The 6,507-nt window shown below is 30.9% G+C and overlaps 1 long non-coding RNA gene across 1 annotated transcript in view; it reads right to left on the bottom strand.

The window, feature by feature from the left end:
- Window positions 1–3,055: 3,055 nt before the first annotated feature.
- The window catches only part of LOC118682153 (uncharacterized), a 58,204-nt gene continuing 54,752 nt past the window's right edge, over window positions 3,056–6,507 (bottom strand). Inside the window, exon 3 of the long non-coding RNA XR_004977820.2 lies at window positions 3,056–3,169. This is a non-coding gene — a long non-coding RNA (uncharacterized lncRNA). The remainder of the gene's footprint in view (window positions 3,170–6,507) is intronic.

The following is a 6,507-nucleotide window of genomic DNA, read 5'->3' as shown; positions in this document are numbered from 1 at the left end:
TTCAATAAGTTTTAGAACTTGGTTCGTTTGGCAGGTAGTGTGAACATGCTTCTTGTAACTTCCTTATGGAAGCAGTTTACCTGAGGCAAAAAAGGCTATTAGTGAATTCGACGATCTCGTTTAACATATATTTATTTAGGTAAGTCGTTTGAACTGCAAGACCATTATCTTGCTTGCTCTAAAAAACTATAAGCGATTTGATGTTAACACGTATTTGGAACATTAGAAACCGCAAAATCTTCATTGCTCTTAAGGGATTGTCTCTAGATTGCGTCGCTTAGCTCCTATGACTTAGCTCGTTTGTACTTTCCATTGTAGTGATTTTATATAAACTGCTTATAGAATTACTGGGGTTCACACCGTTTTAATAGAAAACGAAAGATTCTTTATGCATTCTATTCAAAATTCCGTCAGTTATCTTTTCTTTTTGTGGGCTTCGCAAATGAAATTCCAGTTGTCATTCCAGTTGTCAGCCTTCAATATCCACTAAGAGCATCTATTATAAGCTTATTTAAATTATTTTGATCTATATTACTGTTTTCAACTCAACTTTATACATCCACGACAACTCAACCTCCAAAATTGTTAAGTTGAACTATTATCGTTAAATCGTCACTTTTTTAAGTTTGGCAATATCAACACAACTATAATTGAAACTAGTTGCAGTTTGTTATATAAAACAGATAAATTTCAACTCAACTTAGTCGAGTTGTAAATCGTAATAAGGGTATTTGTTTCTCAGTTTTTATTATTCTTTAATATTTATTTAAATACATCTTCAAAATCATACCTTATCAAGTAACTAATTCACTTTAGAGTCAATTGTTTTATGCCATTGAAATATTATTTTCATGTTATTAACGAAACAACTTTTTAGTAATTTTTACGTAATATTTGATGATTGGCGTATAGCGTCTATGCATAAGCTACATTTTCTAAAATATAAGTTCTAAAAATTCAGCACTTTCTGTAATGAACGCTGCAAATGCCATTATTCATATCTATATCTATCTTAAATAAATAAATGAACAATTACAAGCATACTCTTACATATATATTAATGTATATGCATTGGTTAGATGACATGAAGGATGTATGTACGCATATGTTATGAACGGTAATGCAATTATGGTATTACGAATTTCACACAAAAACAGCAAGTTTGCGGCCAATACCGGAGATCAAAACTTGTGAAACTGATGTTAAAAGTCACAAGTTAGGGTCTCAGGGAATCAGCCATACAAACACATCTTAACGCAAAACAAAAACAACTTAACTATTATATATATATAGCATACATATGTATGTATTACAATTGAAGTACAACACTATACGAGCATTACATACAAGCTATTTGCTGCTCATTACAGATAACACAAAAAATTTTCAAAATTCTTGTGACGTATTTTTAAGCACTTATCATCTACAACTAGTATAGTTTGTAGCGAGTTTCCTTTGTACAAGTATTTAATTATTTTTTCACGTTTTCAGCTCTTTGCACACTTAAAAACGCTGCTTGGTGTCAAGCAAAGAAAGCTAGCACGTTGTATAGCATGCCGTTAATACTACTATACAACCTACTACCTCAATTTGCCAGAGAAATGTTAAACTACTGGAACCAACCCGCCCAAAGCCCACTAACTGAAGGTCCGAAGGCATATCTGTCGGAGCTTAAACCTTACTTTACATTCGCTTTTTTTTTTTGCCATTTGTCCTTTGGTTTTTGGTTCCTTCAACACGTTGTTTACATTGACAGACTCCCATAATGCCGGTCTTGCAACACAAACAACAGCACAAGTTCGGATTTACGGGTTTCTGTTAATGGTCCATAAACAAGTATGCACCATTCTGTTTCAGGTTGTACTCTTAGTCATCCATTTTGTTGTAAGTTTTTGTAGGTTTCATGGTCTGCTTTATATTTGCATGTAATATAATATTTGTGCAATTCGTGAGATTGTTGTTGCGAAATATTTATTATATTATTGCTGAACACTCTATGTTGCTAAGATGTGTGTCGCATATTACCAGGAACTGAGCTCCGATTTGAGAGCAAAGAATTTGTTAATTTCTTAAGAGAATCTTATAGAGTAATTCTTAAAAAGAGTTGCCGTTTTGGCTGTAAAATTTTGTAAATACATATTGTGTATAGGCAATAGCATGTCACAGTATGAGCCATTAAGTATCTAGAAGGATATATCAGATCATATAGGAATTTCTAAACGTCCACACAGGTTTTATACAGTCGTAACGATCACAGTTTCTCTATGCGGTGTACTGGATGTATAAGCTGGATTTTCGTTACTCGGCGATAGATGTAATCGAAGTTCTTAGGTCGTGTATAAATAATAACGGAAAACAAACCATAAAATAAAATTGACACAAGATAATTGCGCATATCGGAAAATGATTGTCGATTTTAGCGCGATAAACGTTATGTTATACGAGATATAAAATTTTTACTATCCCTTAGTATAAAACCTAACCTTAAAAAAGCATCAGCACTTTTCGAACATTTTAAATAGTCGATATTTTCTTCTAAGTTGCGAACTCTGTCAATCAAACCACCATTTATCAATTCTTTTGACGTCGATTTATACTCCTTTATATAACGCCATAGACCATATATACTATATTGACGGTATTTAGAACTCCACGTTCTCATTTCAATGAAAAAATTATGGAAAAAGTTGGTTTCTTGAAGGTCCTCATTATATAAGGAAGATCATACCTTATAGGTAATGCTTGCATGAAAAATATTCAGATAAAATTCTTGACCTTTCATTTGTCCACCAACACACACACTACAAATTGGAGGAGATACTTGGACAAACCTTTATCTCATTTCTAAATGTCAGTGAACAAGCTTATTTTATGCAGCTCTAAACGATCTGGAGAATTCACGTAGTGGGAAGTTGAACTCGCATTTAAATATTATTCTTGTAAAGATTTTTTGAATACTGCAAGTACGTACTAGAGCCACTTCCGTCATCTGGAAATAAAAAATAATATATTAATAATTATCTCTTATATAATATTAAATAACTAATACTTATAACAGTTACTGTTTTTTAGTAGTGGTTAAAGCATAAAGCAACTCTCAAAACTTTGAATACATTGGGGTCCGTGATGAATCTTCTTAGTTTAAGCAAATCTGTCCTTGAATAAAAAGCTGAAATTTTATAAAAAGAAAACAGTATATTAATATTTAGTGTTATATCTATTTGTGTATCAAAAAATTGTATAATGTGTATATGTTATCGATTTTATATATATCTATTTGTGTATCAAAAAATTGTATAATGTGTATATGTTATCGATTTTATATAGGATTGGTAAAAAAACCATATTTGTTTTCGCTTGATACTCTAGAAACTAGGTTCTTAGACACCTCTGAGAAAGTATTATAAGGGGAAGTTCCTCCGTCTAACAGTGACCAAACAAAAACCAAAAAGTATATTGTGCCCTTTTTAAAATTAGATCTTTTAGTAGGTCTGTATATTTCTTGGAAAATTATAACTAACCTCTGCCAACTACAATACAAACATATTTTTTCTAGCAAACATTTTCTTAGCATCTACTACATCTTAGCATAGAATTATATGTACATACTATACATAAGTACATATAACTGTGCATCCATAAAAATAACCGAAAAATCGTTGCTCCTTTCATAGTTGCAACACACTTGTGTAACTGCACACTTGCACACGTTGCCACTGTTGATGTGTTGATGCTTCTATTGCCGTAATAGAAGTCACATTAGCAACATTGTTGAACAGCTATGTTTAGCAACATAACAATGACATTAGACTGAATGTTTGGTTACATTGTATCGCGGAGTGTTTATATAGGAACATATATTTTTATGTGTCTGCAACAAAGTCGGTAAATGCGCTGTATACTATGTAAATGAAAATGTGAGTAAATATGAATTTTTGTTGTAATTTCATAGAAAAGGTAAAAAGCGCAAGGAAATTCCAGAACAAAAACTATGGTAGGAATTATCTGATTGAGTTGGGTAATATTAAAACAATTGTTATATGCTGCTAAGTCAGTATACATAATAAGTATATGCATACATATATATTAATATATATTTCTAACTGCGAACATTTTTAATGTATCTATTTTATTAATATGTCAGGATTAAAGTCTTCAACGTTTTATAATATAATATAATAATGAGCATTTTGAAGTAGATATGATTGAAAATTCAGATGCTATATATTTTTGCATTGTTAGCCTGTATATATCACTGTAAAATATAATCGCTTATTCAAATATATAAAATTGAAATTTGACTTCATCATTAACGATCGATTTAGATGATAAATACTGCTGCAAAATCAATAACATTACTCGTGAGCCATATACTAACTTAAACGATATTTATGACAGATCAAAGATCAAAGTATGCGTATTTTATATAGAACTTGTATGACTTAGCTATCTTACTTTACACACAAATTGAACTAAAATTGGAATAATATTATTTTTTCCACTAACGGTTAATAAGAGAGGAAACTCTTCATTTTATAAGACTTTTGTGAAGTCAATATCCCCAATTTTTCTAATAACGTTTCTGAGAGTTTATAATTACCAACATCTCTTCAAATATGGACAACATTTTATTCTTTTTGGAATACTGACAATTAGTGGAACTAAAGCGTTAAAAATATTTATTGTGGAATTTAAAAAAAAATATGTTTTCCAACTTCGATATATGCCTACTAGTGAGAACTTTTTTTTGGTTTCAGCCACGGAGAAGTCTGGAATCACTGCAGCACGGGAAGACCTTTATATAGCGCTGTCAGAGGTCGTGTATAACTAAAATAGTGTTTATAAATATACTTAAATTTCGAAACAACTGTTATAGCAAGTTTTTGATTTTTAATTTAGAAAAATCTACTTTCTTTATTTTGTGACACTAGGTGTGTTCCTTAAAATTTGTTATCTATGAACTTATTTCACCAATATTATCCAGAGAATATGTTAATAAAAAATTATACTTAATTTACAAGAAGGGGTTGGTCCATATAGCATTTACTGAAAATGTATTTTCTGTCGAAAAAATTATGTAATTGGTGGAATAATGAAACGAAAATTTTCTCTGTCCAATCCATTGCAGTATCAAAGCTTTCGGGTCAGTCAGTTTAACCCCTACCTTTTTTTAAATCGGGCGACAATGACACTTGGAGACTACCACACGTATTCCCTTAAAAATTGTAATGGTAACTTCCGAGTAATATTATTTAACACACCATGCACGTTTTGTTGTTAGTATTGATACATTTTTATACTCTGAACAGGGTATACTAAGTTTGCAATACCCAGAAGGAAACGTCGGAGAACTTACAAAATACATACAAAAATCATCAGCATGACGAGCTGAGTTGATTTAGCCATGTGCGTCTGTCCGTCTGTATGTACGCGAACTAGTTCTCAGATTTTGAGATATCGATCTGAAAGATTACTACAGCATATATCTGCCATACAAAGTGAACGATCGGAATCAAGCTCTTATAAGGAACATTTTGTATTTATAAAAAGGTATAATAGCTACGGTGCAACCGCAGTTAACAGTTTTTCTTGTTTATAAATAATTTACTGCTCATTTGGTCAATTAAAAGTTGAGTCTCATAAATCCGTCATTTTGCGAGAAATTTATATAAAATCATGTTTTGATGGTAAGTCTAATGATTATTTGGAATCATCATTGTCCGTCGAAACCCTTTTGAAAAATGTGATTACCAATATTATTTTTGTAACACTATGTCAATATAAAAAAAATTTTATGTACTCAAACGCAAGTACAATAAAGCGTGGAAGAGAGATATTCGATCAATCCAGAAAAAATTGTCCACTAAACACCCTCATTGATTTCTTTTGATTGGCCTAACTGCTTAAGCTTTACTCAGCTGTTATTATATAAGCCCAACTTCCTCTTCATATCAAATAATTAAAAAAGGTCTGATGTATTTTTTTTTAGAATTATATTAAGCAAAGCACTATACACGTTTAAAAGCATTGTTGCAGGAAGCATCAGCAGACTAAGAAAACAGATGACTGTGTTTACTAGCATATGTATGTATGCTATGTTTTCTATATATAAATATGTATTTATGCATATTTGTGCGCTGTAGATATATATATATACTATATATATGCATGCACAATGTATTACATACGAGTATATACTACATATACATGCATATATACAAGTATGTACTATTCAATTGATAAGTATGTTTTACATTTACGTTTGCTAAATGCTTGGCAATTTATGAATAAGCATAAGAATTTTGCATTTATGGTACACATATTTACAAACTTGTGTTTACATTATATGCATTGGTAATTACCAATACATAAACATACATATATACACATAATAAACACATATATGTGAACTTTAACACGCGTATGCAAATAAGTTCATTGATTTAATTTTTCAGTGTACAACTCTAAACACACAGTCACACACACACACCCACTTATATATAAATG

The sequence above is a fragment of the Bactrocera oleae genome, chromosome 3, assembly GCF_042242935.1.
Source record: "Bactrocera oleae isolate idBacOlea1 chromosome 3, idBacOlea1, whole genome shotgun sequence".
NCBI lineage: Eukaryota > Metazoa > Arthropoda > Insecta > Diptera > Tephritidae > Bactrocera > Bactrocera oleae.
Note: the sequence above shows the minus strand (reverse complement) of the source record. Positions and strands in the feature narration are given on the sequence as shown.